The sequence below is a fragment of the Desmodus rotundus genome, chromosome 6 (genome assembly GCF_022682495.2).
Source record: "Desmodus rotundus isolate HL8 chromosome 6, HLdesRot8A.1, whole genome shotgun sequence".
Lineage (NCBI taxonomy): Eukaryota > Metazoa > Chordata > Mammalia > Chiroptera > Phyllostomidae > Desmodus > Desmodus rotundus.
The window spans coordinates 122,212,027-122,228,663 of NC_071392.1; the positions used below are offsets into that span (position 1 = coordinate 122,212,027).

Sequence of the window (16,637 nt, forward strand, 5' to 3'; positions counted from 1 at the left end):
TATAGACTTGGAGGGGTGCCTTCCCCACGCTGTACCTAAATCTGGGGATTAGAGTACTGGTTCTCCAAGTGTGTTCCCCAGACCAGCAGCATCAGCATCAGCTGGTGACCTGTCAGAAATGCAGATTCACAAGCACCAGCCCGTACCCACTGAATCAGGAACTCTGGGATGGTACCTAGGTTTCTGTTTTAACAACCCTCTGGAAGATTCTCATGCTCAAGTTTCAGACAGCTGAATCAGAAGGTTGATTGTGGTTTTGGGAGACTTGAAAGAGATAAAAGAGCCAGATTGAGCAAATAAAAATGCAGAGCCTCCAGTCATATTTGAATTTCATATTAACTAGTCATTTCTTAGTATAAGTATGTCCTATATAATATTTGGTACATAGTTATGCACATGACGTACTTACACTGAAACATTGTTTGTTGTTGATCCGAAAATCAGATTTAACTGAGAGTCCTGTATTTTATCTGCAAACCCTAAAAAGAGACATAAAGAATTATTAGAAGATTCAAAGAAGAGCAAACAAGATTGTCAGCAGGATAGAAATTCTACAAAGAATGGTTAGAGAAGTTGACATGGTGGACCCAGAGAGGACAGTGATAGTATTAAAAGTCTGCAGGATTTTATTTAAAGGGAATAGTGAACTGTTCTTCATGGCTGTTCAAGTTAAACCAGAAGAAATTTCTCTTAGGAAGTCAAGATTTCTGTCAATAAATGACGTCAGGTGGTTTCTTAGTGATTTTTGTGATTCTCAACACTCCGATGCATTTGGAAATTCCATGTGCTTGTAGTGTGGCCAGCGATCCAACCTGTGTTTGTGAAGGAACAGTTCAAAGAGGCATTAGCCCAGTGGGTTGGGGCAGATTAATTCTCAAGATCCTTTATGACTTCTCTAAAATGGTTTGAATTTGCAATTTTGCATCCTTACTTTTCAAAAAATTTGTAGTCTTTTGATTGCTTTTGTTTTCTAAACTTGAACTTAATTGGAAGGTTGGTTTTTCAGAACTTGGATATGAGGAAGAGGCAGTTGTTACAGGGATGCTTTAGAACTAGACTACATGGGTTCAGATCCTAGCAATGCCACTTCCTAGCTGTGGGGACTTATTGTTTGTGCCTCAGCTCTTGCATCTATAAAATGGAGAATATTCTTATTAACTAACATCTCCTAGGTTGTTGTGAGGCTTAACTGAGCTTGCTTATGTAACATAAGAATTGTGCCTGGAACAAGTCAGCCCTCTTTAAATATTATTTTATATTATTAAGGACTTGAATCTCCCTATGTCTCTGGGGCATTCAGAGGTTGTTTCAGCCAAAGGTGGTATTGAATGTTCAGGTCATTGTCATGTAAAAGAGATGAGTTGTCCCTTGTGAGCAATGGTGTCTCGTCCCCCTCTGTGACCCCTAATCGTGAGGTGTCAGTGTAAGCGCTCAAGGATGCTGTTTTGTTCTGCAATATCACTGCCGCTTCTTAGTCATGAATCATTTCTCTTCCTTTACCGAGATGAACTTTCCCACATCTTCCAGAAACCCCAAAGAGAATTAGGTTTCATTTCCCGTTGCAAATTGAATTCAATTAAAAAGCTGTAAAAGAATGCCATATAATGTCATAGAGAACATAGTGACATTTCCAAAATATTTTTGAGAAGCTTGAACTCTAAATCAAGTTAGTCATGGAAAAATTTTACTCTGATGACTGGCTTTCATCAGAATTATGGATCCAGTTGAGATTGTTTCTTCAGAAACTTAATTTTGAAGATGAAAATCAGCTAATCTTTTTTAACTCCTGAACAAAAGAAAAATAGGTAATAGTGGCAGGTACATGGCATAATTTCAATCTGCATGCGATTGAAGCATCAGGTGATAAATCTACGCCCCTGTTAGAAAACCAGAGTTTTCAGCCTACTCAGGCCTGGACTATATTTACTTGGTGATCAGTTAAGCAAGGAGTGTTGAGGCAGAGTTGAACTTTTTGTTGTTGTGTTGCTGAAAATTTTAAATTTGTTCTTTAAATGAAGTTCCCTCTTGAATTTGCAAAATCACCTGCACTCAGTCTCACAGTGCTCAAGTTCTGACAATAAGTGGCTGTGGGTGTTATTTTTCTTTCAGTAGAGGAAACGCACCATGATGCCTGTGTCAGTGGGTTAAGAGATTAAGCACTTGTTATTAATCTTGAGTCTGTGGGGCACTGGACAGTTCTAAGTGGACTGGCTTGATTGATCTCAGCCGAGATTGTTCATATGTCTGTATCCGCTAATGTGTTAGCCAGTGGCTGCCTGGTCAAGGACGCCTCCCTCTCACCTCTGAGAGTTTGCCAGCTGTAGGCTGAGGATGTTCACAGGATCATGTGCCTCTCATCATCCAGAAAGCTGGCCCAAGTCTGTTCACATGGTGGAGGCAGGTTTTTTGGCAGATACTACATATATTGTTAGTCTAGTCAGACATTTTCTTGTTGTTAACAATTATAGAGAGACAGAGACAGAAAGAGGCAGCCACTGGAAGTGGGCAAGGTCTCTTGAGACCTAGGCTAGGAATTGGTACAAGATCACTGCTGCTGGCCAAGGCCAAGTACCAAGGTCAGTCCAGATTCAGGGAGTGAGGCAGTGGACTCCATCTCTTCAGGGGAGGAGCCACAGAATCATATGACAAAGGGCACTGTGCTTGCTGAAAAATTGCCCCGGAAATCCATGTCACATCCCTGGAACCCATGAATATTTCCTTATATAGCAAAAGTTGTGGTTATTTAAGGATTTTGAAATAAAGAATTTTTCCTAGATTATTATCTGGGTGGGCTCCAAATAGGACCACATACTTCCTTATTAGGAAGCTGAGGGAGTCGGAGACACACAGAAGAGGAGAAGATGTTGTGAAGACAGAGGCAGAAGTTGGACTGATGTGGTCTCAACCAACGGGAGTGAGAATTGATGGGAAGTGGGATCTCCCTTAGCACTTCTGTAGGAAGCTCAGCCATGCCAGTACCTGATTTAGGATGTCTGACCTTCAGAACTCAGAGAGAATAAGTGTGTACTGTTTTGAATTATCCAGTTTGTGGTCATTTGTTATGGGAGACATGGAAGCTACTACAGGTATGGATGCAGGGAGAGAGAAAAAAATTGGAGCCATTTTTGTAATCATCCACAGATACTTACAAATTTCTATAATTTTGTATAGTGCTTTTTCACTCAACATGAAAAAACATTTTTCCATGTTACTGCCAAGCTGTTGAAAACACTCTTTTAAATAATTGTGTGGTACAGCCCTGACTGGTGTGGCTCAGTGGATTGACTGCCGACCTGTGAACCAAAAGGTCGCCAGTTCGATTCCCAGTCAGGGCACATGCCTGGGCTGCAGGCCAGGCCCCAGTTGGGGGTGTGCTGGAGGCAACCAATCGATGTATCTCACACACTGATGTTTCTCTCCCTCTCTATATCCCTCCCTTCCCCGCTCTCTAAAAAAAGAAAATAAATAAAATATTTTAAAAAGTAATAATTGTATGATACAATGCACATGTGTATAAATAATGACATGATAATACATAATGTTTGTTAGGTTAATCAGGCGAAACATTTCCTTTTTGACAATTAAATTCTTTGGGTGTTTCAGATTAAGCCATGTGCCCAAAGAACATAGCTTTATGACCAAAATTACCATTCAGTTTCACTGTTAGTACTTTACTCCACTAGGCCATGGTATCTCTTGTTGGAATTATTATAATCATCTCCTTGATAATCTAAAACTCCCTCCAGCCCACCTTACAAACTTCTCTACCAGGTTAATTTTCTGAAGAAAATATCAACTCAAGTCATTCCTAGCTAACAATTTTCAATGATGGTCAATGGCAAATGTTAGTTCTGTAATCAAACACTCAATAGCCTTGTAGTAACATTGTGTACCATGTGTAACATGTTATAGTTCTTTTTCCTGCAAGGCTTTTGAGCTCCTCGATGACAGCGTTACTTCCTTCACCCTTGTATCTCCTACATCGCCTGCTCTGGTGTTTTGAAGGTCTGGTTTACTCTGCTGTCTGCTGTACGAGGAATAAATGAGTTAAGAAGGAAAATGCTTCTAATTGCTGCCTCTTTTCCCATATGATTTTAGTCATTCAGTTTGAATTTGAAATTGATTGGTCGATATGACTAGTTGTTCTAGCTCAGGGGTGGTCTTTTTTTTTTATCATAACCCAAGGACTTTTTTGTCATTGCTTTAAGGTAGAGAGAGAGAGAAAGAAGGAAGGAGAGAGTGGAAGAGAGAGGAACATCAATTGGTTGCCTTCTTGTACTTGTCCCAACCGGGAATGGAACCTGTAACCTGGGCATATGCTGTAACTAAGAATCAAACCTGTGACCTTTCAGTCTACAGGACGATGCTCCAACCAACTGAGCCATACTGGCCTGGGCTGTGTAAACTTGTTTTTGAATAATATCACAACCTTCTTCAAGTACAGTAGACATAACTCTTCTGTGTTCCCTCCCATGTGGTGGAAACCGAGGCCTCCTCGCTCGTCTTTAGAACTGTTGTGGCTTGTGGCCCATGGCCCCTACTCAGACGCAGTTCTGTTCCTAACCCTGCCAGACAGTTGATTAGTTGAACTGGGTTGTTTAGTTATATGTTTCCCGATGGCACTGGATTAATAAGTTGCTTGCATATGGTGTACTCTGAATAATTACCTTTGATATTGTTGAGCCTGTTCCCTCTATCCTCATCTGAAGGATGTTGGGGTCACTTGCCATTAGAAATAAACTGCCAATTAGGGCGGTTATGGTAAAACACACCCAAGCTCCCTGGAGTTGCTGAGAAGGCAGGCAGTCCACGCCCTTGATCGGATTTACTCCTGGACAGTGCACTGTGGTCTGATTTCTGTGGGCAGAGATACACTGGGAAGCGTATTGTTAATGCAGCCCCCATTTCGTCTCAGTAGAAATTATACAGAAAGATTTTTATTCACTCCTTTAAAAAAACATTAAAAACACTTCTTTGTACAAGGCACTGGCTTATAGCAGCATAATACGTTTATCCTTATACTCAAGCTGAGTCAGTGTGGGAGTTCGTACAACACTGAGAACTACAGTATTGTGGACGTTGTTTCTGACTGATCAGTGACCCATCGATTCTATAATTTTGAAACTAAGATAAATGTCTATATTACATATATATTACATAATCTCTATGTCTCTCTCCACTACTGTATCTATATGTATGTGTATATGTATCATGTCATATATAGAAATCATGTCTCCCTCCACTACTGTATCTATATGTATGTGTATATGTATCATATCATATATAGAGATCATATATAGAAAACATGTATGTGTATTATATATACATATATACAGGAGTAGGCAAAAGTAGGTTAATAATAACAATAACAATAACAATCATTAATAAATAATAATACAAGAATAGAGTGTTTCTCATACTCACAACTGTAAACCTAACTTTGCCACACTCTAGTTAAAGGCCATGTAGAAATATGTTTACTCGAACACTGGCATTTCTTTATATGATTGACAGTTGTATGTTTTTATCTTTGAAGCCATCTAAATCCTCTTGACTTGGAGGCTTTCTGAGGTGGTTGAAACTAATACCAAATTTGGAAATCTTTTAATACACCATGTGAACTTGAGTAGTTTCTTGATATGGGTGGGATAAAGGGATAATTTGTCAGATTAGGAATAAAAGGTGGTAATCACTTGAAGTTTTCAGAACAGTACATATTTTTTCAAAGATTAATTTTGGCATTTCTTGTATATATCATTGGAGTATAAAAAGACCTGGTTTTATGTTAGATTAATTTTGTAATAATTCTATAAGGTGTTTGTGTTATTTATTTATTTATTTATTTATTTATTTATTTATTTTTTGTTTCATTGGAACGACAAATAAATCTCACCTAGTGAATCCTTTAACACTTTAAGAACTATGTGTATATTTTTAATTTACTGAGAATTAAAACTGTGTCTTCAAATTCCTTAAGGCCCAACTTCTAGGCTGGTTCCTTCACCAGTTTCCTCTGACTCTCTATATTAAGTTGTTATCGCTGTTGTGGAAAATTAACACAAAGTTCATGGCTTATAACAACACCAAGATAACCATGTGTGCTTATCTTGCAGCTCTGGGGGTCGGAAGCCAGAAATGGGTCTCACTGGGCTAAAATCAAACTGTGGGCCGGGCTCTGCTCCATCCTGGAGGCTCTAGAGGAAATTCTGTTCCCTTGCCTTTTCCAGCTTCTAGGGGTCACCCTCTATGCTTGTGACTGCCTCCCATCCCAAGGATGGTCTTCAGAACCATCCTTGTCCTGTGGAGTCTTTCTCACAGCGTCACTTCTGCCTCTTTCTTCCCCATTTAAGGACCTTTGTGGTTGCATTGGGTCCACCTGGATAATCCAGGCTAGCCTCTTTATGTTAAGATCACCTGATTAGCAATCTTAATGCCATCTACAACCTTCATTGCTCTTTGCCATGTAACTTATGTATTTACAGATTCTGGGTGTTAGGAAGTGGGCAACTTGACATAGCTATTATTCTGCTACTACATACCGTGAATTAGAAATGATTCGTATGCTTTTCATAAAGTTTTGGTGACACTGTCTCAAGTTGCTATTATTCAAATACATGTTTTATCTCTCACTTGTCTTTTGACCTGTAGAAAAGACAGGACTGTATCTACCTCATATTTGTGTTCTCAGTGTATGGCCACATTGAAATAACCAGGAAAATATTGTGTGAGCAAATGAATGATTCCATGTAAAGCTTTCTCCAAAGACATTAGAAGGGAAAAAGGTCAACTACTGAAGTATAAAAAACAGAAGCAGATATAATGGACAGATTATCATCAGTACTGCCCACAAGAGAATAGTTTCTTCATGTGTATTATTGTCTCTAAGTAGCGAATAATTTCACTAGTCAAAGAATAGGATTCCCTTAAGAGGTATTACAATTTTTCTTACTATCAGTTACATATTTGTCATTTAAAAAACCCTCTCATGCTCACTTCGGCAGCACGTACACTAAGATTGGAACGATGCAGAGGAAGGTCAGCATGGCCCCTGCTGCAGGATGACGCACAAGTCTGTGAAGCGTTCCGTATTTTTTGGAGATGGTAAAGGAGGTGGAATATATGGTGATGGAAGACTAGACTTTGGGTGGTGAGCACACAATGCAATATACAAATGATGTAGTGTAGAATGGTACACTTGAAACTTATATAATCTTATTAACCAATGTCACCCCAATAACTTCTTTAAAAATCCATGTGTTTGGACTTTAAAAAAATGAACGGTTCCTTGAAACCTCATGAACTCTGGGTATCGTTACCTCTCATGTCTGAAACTGCAAGCTCTGGAAAGTGGTGGCCATCCGTGGGATGGATGCCCTGTGGAAAGACTGCTGAGTAGTTAGCCTGTACTTGCCAGGGGACCTGCAAGCCTTTGTCAGAGCTTTTTGTCTTTAAAGCACTTCTAAACATGTGCAGCTTTTCTATGAAGCACACGTAAGAGCAGAGGGAAGTGAATGAATTCCCCACAATGTTCAGGAAGCCAAGGTTTTTTCCCAGGTATTTTCTTTAGACTACATATGAGTTATATATTCTATTTCATGATGTATTTGTGAAATATATATATATATCCAGAAAGTATCCATCCATGTAATATGAAAAATAGAGGCACAGGCATTTATTGAAGAAGATACGAGATACAAAAAACATTGTACATAGGACAGTGATGCCTCAGTCCCCTTCAAAGGAAGCACCTTGGGACCTCACACAGTTCTCCCAGTTACCATCAGCTGCCCGATCATATTTTCCTGAATCTCATCAATGGTCTGAAATATCTTCCCTTTCAAAGATGATTTTAGTTTTGGGGAAAGCCAGAAGTTGCAGGGCACCAAATCTAGGCTGTACGGGGTGCTAATTAGATGTGGGTGATTAGATGTTTCCCAGAAAAACTCTGCAGAAAGAGTGCTTCATGAGTGGGTGCATTGTTGTGATGAAGCTGCCAATCACCAGTTGCCCATAGTTGTGGTCTTCTGAATCATCCAGTTTCCACTGAGGAATGTTTAAGCTTAACACAAAATTTGATGCAGATCTGTTGCTCTACTTGGTCAGTCATTTTGAATGCAACAGCCACATAGTACACATGTTCACTCAACTGTGTCTACAGCTCCCACTGACTAGTACAGTGAAGTCATCGGTGTTCACACATGCACATTCCAGTCCACTCTGTTTGGCTGCCAGGTTACATCGATGTCACACAAACTGTTCTTGTTATATTAACAATGGTTGAATTTTTTCCAGACAGACCTTATGTACATAGGAAGTTTTAACTCTGTTCTTCATCCAAGTGTCATTTTAAAAAGTGTGAGCACACATCATCTTTACCATAGTTTTGTGATGTAGACAGGCATTCTTTTCCTTCTTGTCCTGTCATATGGGTGAGGAACTCAGTTCACTGCATATAAGGGGATGGCCATCATCACACAGGGAATGTGATGTGTGCTACACAGTGAGTAATTTGAATCCAGATCACTTTACCCCAATATCCATGCATCTTACACAATACATTTAGTACCATATAAACCACATTTTCTTGGGCATCACGGCTTGCAGGCCTTGATGTTCTCTATTAATTCATGACCTAAATAATGTAGCATTTCACAAAATATTTTCCCTGGACTATTATTCCAATGATATTCTCTGTGAAAAGAAGGTATCGTGTAATCAAGTGCATAATTAACATTACTTTCGCAATTAAAGCATGCACTACCATAGTAGAGACTGCATGCAAAGCCCTAATCTTCTTTTACTCCGGCATCTTTCAGAAGCATATAACCACAGAACCCTTGCTTTCTACCTTCTTGCTTTCATAATAGCTGTTGTCTTTTGGGAAAAATTCCAATGTCCTGGGTCTCCAGTTGGTCAGTAATGATTATAATGCCAGCCGTTGTGCCAATGGAGCTCTTGTTAATGGGCAGAGATTGACATTGCCTCCTGCATCCACTAAGAATGCGTTCAGCAGCAAATACTAGATTATCTAATTTGGGTTTGATCCCTTGTATCAGTTACTTAGATGTTACCTGGGAACTTGATAAAAACTCAGAAGTTCAGGTCCCATCCTAGATTTGCTGAAAAGGAATCTGCGTGTTAATAAGATCCCCAGGAAACATATACACAGTAACATTTAAGAAGCTCTGATTTAAACCATAGGAACATGTATAAAAAAAATCTTCTCTTTTTTAAGATTGTATTTATTTATTTTTAGAGAGAGGGGAGGGAGAAAAAGAGGGAGAGAAACATTGATTGGTCGCCTCTCTTATGCACCCCGACCAAGGGCCAAACCTGCAACCCAGGCATGTGCCCTGACTGGGAATTGAACCTATGATCTTCCATTTTGCAGGACGACATCCAACCAACTGAGCTACACTGGTCAGGGCATCAAAGACTCAGGGTATTGTTTCCTTCTGGTGGTAAAAGACCTGCCAAATCTCTATTCATTTTGTCCTCTCCTAGTTTCATTTCAATGCATGTGGAAGGAAAGAGGATACTTTCTGTCTCAGAAGTCTTCTTATAACCTCACCTTAGTTCTCATCAGCTAGGTCTGGGTCACGTACCCACCCATCAGACCAATTACTGACAACACCGAACAGGAAAACCTCAGTTGCCTCTGGTCTTGACCAGTGCTGTCCAAAAGAAATGTAAGACTAGCTGCACATATCATTTAAAATTTTCTAGTAACTACATTAACAGAAAAAAGAAAAGAGATTAACTTAATTTTAATAATAGATTTTATTTAACCCAATATATCTAGATTATTATCATTTCAACATGTAACCCAAAGCTGCCAATTTTATATTCTTCATTTCATACAGTCTTTGAAATCCAATCTGTTTTATGCTTTTATCACATTTTAATTCAGATGTTGAATTGTCATCAGACATACTTCATCAGGTACACAGTACATCAGATATACAAATGTAAATACAGATTGTATTTAATCTCATAAATCACAATTGAAAAAGTATTCACATACCCAAATTGCTCCAAGTATAATTGAATGTTTTCTAATAATCAAATCAAGTCTCATAATTTAAATTTAAATTAAATTGAATTAAAAATTTCATTCCTCAGTCATACCAGTCACATTTCAAGTGATCAACAGCCACATGGGCCTGACAGCTGTTATGTCAGACAGTGCAGGATGAGGCCCTGGCTACTCGGAGTTAACAGTCGTCAGAGAGCTTGTGAGAATGCTGAATCTTGGGTCGCGCCCTAAGTGTAGTCGATCAGAAATCTCCTTTGGCTGTGGTTTAAAATGACTGCGGGGCCCTGACCGCTGTGGCTCAGCTGGTTTGGCATCATCCTATGAGGTGAAAGGTTGCTGGTTCTATTCCCAGTCAGGGCACATCCCTGAGTTGCAGTTTTGGTCCCTGGTTGTCGCACATTCGAGAGGCAGCCAATCTATGTTTTTCTCTCACATTTATGTGTCTCTCCTTCTCTTTCTCCTTCCCTTCTCCTCTCTCTAAAAATAAATAACTAAAATATTTAAGATAAAATCAAATGGCTATGGGAACTTCAGGAAATACTGATGCTTACAGCTCACCCCAGACCTTTTGATTTAGACTTTGTGTCATGGGGTCCAGGCATCAATATTTAATGGGAGCTTTTCAGGTTATTCCACTATGAGGCCAAGTTTGAGAACCACTGGTCTAGACTAATCTTGATTCATCCCCTCAAATCAGATGTATTACATCCCAATCAGTAGTGTAACAGATGTTCTTGAGTAAGTAATCGAAGTGATTTCCATACTTGCTTTTCTCTGTTCTGTGGATATTTCCAGCAGGGAGAGGGGTCCAGCTGCAAGTTTTTGTACTTGCTGAGGTCACGCTTTCTTGGTCTCCCTTCTTCATTCAATCACTGGCTAACTCTTTTCTGTTTCCCTCTCAGCAGTTTCACCACTGTTTACCTTCCTTATTGTCCTAGGTAGCCAGCGGCTTTAGGGCTCCTGCTCTGTGCTGATAAATTTGGGGCGTGTGTTGTTATTCATTAACTTGGCATAGGTGTTTCATAGACATGGCCTTTTCTTTGTTCTTAACTCTCCCCAGATGGCACCTTACACATTTCCGGAATTAATTTCCTTTAGATGCTCATAATTCTTCCTTTGTTTTTGCTCATTATGTTTTGCCTCTTCCTTGATGATAAGCTCAAAGGAGGTGAGTGTGAAGTCTGCTCACTTAAAGCAGCTCTGAGTCAATAAACTCAGACTGAGATGTGATTTTATGACCGTATTTGGGTACCTTCTAAGCTGTCCACCTGCACTTCTCTGGACCCTCAAAATGTGCACACACCTCAAAACACAGGCTTACACATGTACATGCCTCTGCAGCAAACCAGACCTGCTGAGTTTCTCTTCTGAGGAGGGACCTTTAGCAGGACGTACTTGAAAAAACAGGTGTTCCTCGACTGGGAATCTTCACCTGAGAGGCTCTCATGAGTGCAACCAAAGCCATGGTAAAACAAAAGTGTGTTCAGGTTGCCTAGCTCTAAGAGTTGGTGTTTGAGTTCCCTTGGACTTAAGAACAAAGGGACTGATCAACAGCTTTTGGAAATCTAACCCATCCCTTGGTAGAGGGGCATCTGTACAGGGTATTCTTCAATGGTGACAGTAATGGCTGTCCAATCTAATAAAAGGACTTCTCTAAACTTTAGACTGTGTAACATTTAGGCTGTGTGATAAGTAAAACAACTACAGATTAGTCTGGATTTATTTGAAGAGAGCTCAATTTTAAGAGACTCCTATCAGTTTCTGCAAATCATTATTAAAGTATATTATTTTCAGTCTGAATTGTATAAACAAGTGTGTGAAGACCGGACACTTGGAGAAATTATAGGGGTGAGCCAACAAAATCAGTTATTCATCTTATATTTGAAAATTAAGTCAGTATTTTAACTGTATAGAGTCTGTGATTTAAAAAAGCCTTAGATTAGAAAAATTTAGTTTTTGAAATTTTAAGTTGTAACATGAGTAAGAATATTAGTAAAAGTCTTATTTAAAAATCTGTCACACATATAATTTTTCACTAATACTTATATTGCAATAAAAAATGAATATGATAAAGTCCTGAAGAAATTTTTGGGTATTTGCTAGAAGTGCTCCAATGGCTCTTCAGAGAAGTCCCCTGAGAAATATAGTTCATATAACACATGTTATGTATAGAACAGAAGATATTAAAAGTATAATGTTAAATTCCTAGTGTTAGAATTAAGAAAAATCATAAGGAACCACTTAACATTTTGGGGCGCCAGAGAAATTTTGACGTTTCTGCAATAAAACACTCTATTCAGGAAAAGAAGGAAAGCAAATAAACACACATGATATCTAGTAAAATATATATTTATGCCTACGTACATAATGAAGTACATCTAATTTACCCACTAATACGCGTAACGCCTGGACGTGTTGTGCTTCGCCATGTTCACAGCACTTTCGCAAACATTGCACCCTCCTCTGTGGCCCCAGCAGAGTGGGGGATACTTTGGTCCCATTAGATTTGAGAGCAGGGACTCAGAGAAGGGAAAGATCAGTAGACAATAGGGTTAGAAGTCGTTCTTACTCATCAGACAGTGTTATTTTCACTGCAACATGCCGCCTCTTGATTCTTAGGGCCCTCCATCAGTAGGATTTTTAAGCCTCTGAACTATCAGAAGTTCAAGGACTAGCCAGGAGTTAACACTCCATGGTGGATGACGTCAGCCTAATGACCCACTCCTCTCTCTACTACAGAAACTCAGCCCCTTTCTCCACAATTCTGAAAGCATTAAGTCTTTGAAAACTTAGTTTTTCCTTATGTTTGGCATCAATTCAGTGGCAAAATTATGCCTGATCCAATAGGAGATTATATAAAGTCTTTATTTATCCCACGTAGAATGAATAGCCATAGGTGTCACTGCATAAATACTGGTGTATTTACTAGTGATCAGAACACTTTTTCTGTACAAGACCAGATAGGAAATATTTTAGGTTCTATGGCCATACTGTGTCTGTGGCAACTACTCAGCTCTGCCATTGTAGCTAGCAGGAGGGGAGTCATAATATGTAAACGAAAACAGGGCTGTGTTCCAGTAACATTTATTAAAAATAGGTGGCAGGCAGGACTTGGCTCACTGCCCAAAGTTTGTTAACCCCTGAACTGGAGGGTGATGCCTAGATCTTGGGGTTATTGCATGATGTATAATATAGACTCCACGTTACCTTTTTGATTATGAAACACATCACACCTGAAGAGGTTTTGGAAAGGGACCATGGGCCTGTATCTAAGATTTAAAAGAACTTTTATAGAAAAGAAGAAGGAGGTGGAGAAGTTATGCAGAGGAGAAAGTCATCTCCATTTTGGTCAAGCATTAAAATCCTTGTGTAGAGATGATGGGAGGGACAACTAAAGTTCAGGTATTGCTAGTGTATTGGTCAGGAATGTTCTGTGAACCAAAAGGTATTAAATACACAGGTTCATATTTGTTCCATAAAACAACAAGTTCACTGATAAGTAGTCTAAGGCTGACTGGTTCAAGAGCTAAGTCATTTCTTTAGGGATCCACCCACTGTTCATATTTATTCTCCACCATCTTTAGTTGATGGGCCTTCATCCTGATGCTCATGGCCTCTTGGTTACAAGATAGGTGTGGCACCTCCAGGTATCACATGCATACTCCCAGCAGAAAACAAAGAAGGAGCAGGGAGCAACTGTATCCATATTAGAAACGCTTACCCCCCCCCAAATCTCTACATACCTCTCATTGGACTAAACCGGGTCACAAATATACCCCTCATTATAAGGAAGCCTCAAAAAGCAAGTATTTTTAGCAAGAATATTTTAGTTGTAGTTCGTTTTCATCACCCACTCAAATCAGGAAAAAGGATGTTGGGTAGGCAAGTGGCACCATCTGCTGAGGCATCTGCTCTTGTTTTGGTGGCTGTTACATTTCATTACAGATATTTAACAATGTACAGTCTTCTCCCCTGGGCAGCATATCTTTTTAAGTATCCCCAGTGTTAGCGTTTTCCATTTGACTTGGGAAATTAAATAACATTATTCACATTTTATGTAAATGTTATGTAATGTGCATGTATAATCTGTTGAGAATGGAGTTCTTCAGGAATATGTTTTCCTAAGAGTTCTGGTTTTGGAGACTTGGTGTAGATGTGACCCTTAGTATGTGAGTTAGCAAAGTTTGAGCACAGTGTGACAGTGAAGTAAAGGAAAGGCAACTTGCACACTCAGCTTTGTATAAACAAGTCTTTGTTTTAATGGGAGTGATTGCACATTAGAACAAGATTTCATGGCAGGGCGGTGAGGAACTCAGAGTGCTTTAAGAGAGGATGGTTACTCAGTAACTTTTTAAAAATATGGCTCCAATACAAGTTTGAGAGAAAAGCAATTAAATAGGCACACAGAGACCACTTTAGTTTTTAGTTATGTACCTTGGGATTCCTGTCTTTGCTCTGAGATGCTATTTATTCTCTTTCTGGAAACAGGGCACTGGACTTCTCATTCTTTCTTTGGCATAGACAGTAACCACAGTCAGAAAGGATAAAGGTATCTACACACTTTTAAATGTCTTTTTGCTTTAGTAGGAGTGGGAATAGCATGAAAATAAATACATTTAGTCATTGATTGATTTGTTTAGACTTTAGGTGTAAGTGAAATTAGTTTTGCTTCCAGAAAGTTCTGTAATACTGAATTAATTCCAGAACCTGTTTCAATGTAGCCATTGTGACTAAGGCATAACCATGGCCCTTTGTGCATCAGATAAAACCTGACCCGGAAACAGTGCCCATTTTACCCTCATCGGCCATACTCTTGAAACTGCAATGAGAAAACCCAATTTAAATCCAAATGGCTCATTGTTCTTAGGGGTACCAGGATTAAGGATCACCAAAAATTATTTCAGAGGTGGCCAGAAATGGAAAGGTTTGCATTTTGGTGAGTAGAAATAGAGAAGCTATGTACAATAGATAAGTATTTGGCTAGATTCCTCTTTGGTTTAAAAGAGAAGGATTAACATAAACAAACCTACCAACTGTGCAAGAGGAAACCAAAATAAATCAGCAAAGAGATACATCCATAAAATAATTCAAAATTTTATCATCATGAACAGTTAAGAACAGACTGCTGTGGGAGAGGAATAATTCAAGAGCAAGAAGGAATTCTTGGAAACTAAAGTATAACTGATGCCTTAAGAAATATTTTAGTGGCTGAAAGAAAACACAAAGAAACCTTTAAGAAAAACAAAGCCAAAAAGAAAGTGTTAGAAAACATGAGTGAAAAGTTGAGACGTTACAGGATTGATCCAGTGGTCCCAAATCTTCTAGTAGAGGATCTAGAAAGAAAAAAATTGAAAAACAAGTGGAGGAAATAAACACATGTGCGCACACTTTAAATTTCCCAAGTCTTCAGATCAATAGGGCCCTGTGAGTGCAACGTGAGAATAAGCATACGAGTAGACCAGTGACTAGACATGTTTTCATGGACACCAAGGGCAAGGAGAGGATGCTAAAAGATTCCGGAAATGGGGGGAGGAGAGGAAAATGACCACAAGGATGATTTCTAGAGGACAAAAATAACAACGCCTTCATGGTTTGCAGGGAAAATTATTTTGAACCTCCATTCTGACCCCAGCCAAATTTCAAATTCAGTATGAACAGAAAATTAAAACATTGTGAGACAAGTAAGTACTAAAACATTTGATCCCCTCCCCGCTCCTGCCAGGTCATTCCTAACAGAATTAATGCAACAAAGCAATAGAGGGAAATATGGGTCTTAAGGACGGGTAAATAAAATAAACCAAGGAATACAGTTTTAAAAAATTCCAAGGCAATAGTTTTTTTGACAAATCTTTCTTTTAAGCTGTCAGAATCAGAATAGGGTTTTAGGGAACTCTCAAATCCTAAAAGCAGATGAAATCTCTGTAACAGAAAGTGCGATAAAATGGGATATTCTCAGAGCAGATAGTTACAGTATTTAACGAGGGGCCTCCCCAGTCGTCCTTGTTAAATCCTTCAAGCAGCACATTTAGGTTATATGGCCTTTTCTCTGCATTCACACACACTTCTTGTTTCTGCAGAAAATAATTATTCAATTTTCATATTGTAAGTGTTACGTATTTTCCAGTTTATAAAATCAGAGTGCATAAAAGTTATATTACAGAACAAGGTATAAGTGATAAAACTTTGGCAATGTAAAAGACAGGAGGAGGAAGAGAGGTGAAGGGAAATAAAAGGGACCCTAATCCCTCATTTTACTAAAAAGGGGGACCTTAGACTATCTCCATTTGGTAAATTAAGAAATAGAGGTTTAAATATAAGTCTAACGGTCAACTGATAAACAAAATATTGAAATAATACTAGCAGAGATGGAAAGAAGGGAAAATAGAATGGCATACTCTGGACCTGAATGATAATTGCTAAGTTGACAAATCAAGGAATAGGGGTTTGAGCACGTTATCTAGAGGTACATGTTCCGATTCAGTAGCACTGGCCACACGTGGCTGCTGAGCAGCTGAAACATGACCTTTCAAACTGAGGCGTGCTGTGAGTGTAAGGGATGCATCGGACTTCAGAGACTTAGTGTAAAGAAAGGAATGTAGAA

General features: G+C 39.0%; 1 protein-coding gene and 1 non-coding gene across 24 annotated transcripts in view; both read left to right on the forward strand.

Annotated features, from left to right (window-relative positions):
- PLCB4 (phospholipase C beta 4) overlaps nt 1-16,637 on the forward strand; it is a 397,020-nt gene that overhangs the window by 167,180 nt on the left and 213,203 nt on the right. The window lies entirely within an intron of this gene.
- On the forward strand, nt 6,986-7,093 carry LOC112304291 (U6 spliceosomal RNA). The gene has a single exon (XR_002974734.1). It is a non-coding gene; the product is annotated as a U6 spliceosomal RNA (small nuclear RNA).